A 1122-nucleotide genomic window follows, 5' to 3' on the forward strand; every position below is an offset into this window, starting at 1 on the left:
GGGTTGGTGGTGGCATGGAGTGGGGTGCAGGACAGCAGCAGCTCATTGTCAGCCAGGCCAGGGTAGGCAGCAGGTGGGACCTGCTACATCCCTCTGCATCAGAGCAGGATTGGTGGGGTAGAGGGACAGAGCCCTGGAAGCTCAACTTCTATTTTGCTCCTGGCTGACAGCACCCAGGGGTGCAGCAGCAGGCAGAGCACACGGCAACTAGAGGGGTGCAGGAGGAGCTACCCCTGCTGCCGGGGCCCCCAACCTGTGCTGAGTACAATGCCCAGGTCTGGCAGGCTCCAGCAGTTTCAAAAACAAGCAAAAAAACATAATACGCACAAATTCTGGATGACTTAAATATATAGGTACTATATGCCAATTGGTACAGCCACGTTTAAGATCAAATTCATTGTTTTCAAATTTGCTCCTCACTTCCATGTATTCAGGGAGCATGTCTACACATGCAATTAATGTGACTGAATATAGCGAGCTGGCCAGCCAGACCCAGACAAGGACTGCACAGCCACCTGGGCTGTGGTATGGACACTACAGCAGAGCTGCCTGCACTTCTGGGCCAGTTGCCAGTGGGCCATAACTGCACAGTTGGCCTTCATGCAGCACTGCTGTCATGTCTTCTGGTGCCTCTGCTCTGCCCTCTGGGCAGCTATCATCAAGAAGATATCCTTGAGCTGCCCCTGCCCACTTTGCTCACCAGGATGTGGGGCACTGAGCAGCACTGGGATGCCAGGGCCGTGCCCCTACCCATGCCCTTGCCCCTCACTCCTGATCCACAGTCTCTGCCTACTCTCACTAGCTCCCTCCTGGCCACAGCTCTGTCCCAGCACCAGGACACGAGTCCAGCTGTGGCTGTCCCACCAGTTGCTTTGTGGAGCTCAGAAGTGCCAACCTTTACTGTTCTCCTTTCTGCACCTGTACCCAGGCCCCAGCAATCCCCATGACATTCCTAGGGAGCCCACAACTGGGGCTCAGAGACTGGGCTGAGCAGGCCCCTTCCCTTCTAGGCCAGCCTTCCTTTGCACAGGCTGCTTTAGGGGAGCAGGGGGCTCTAAGCCCGGCTCCAGAGGCCTCACTTACCCAGAGTGCTCCTCCATCCCTGACCCCTCTCTCACTCTA

The sequence above is a fragment of the Alligator sinensis genome, unplaced genomic scaffold, assembly GCF_000455745.1.
Source record: "Alligator sinensis unplaced genomic scaffold, ASM45574v1 scaffold875_1, whole genome shotgun sequence".
Lineage (NCBI taxonomy): Eukaryota > Metazoa > Chordata > Crocodylia > Alligatoridae > Alligator > Alligator sinensis.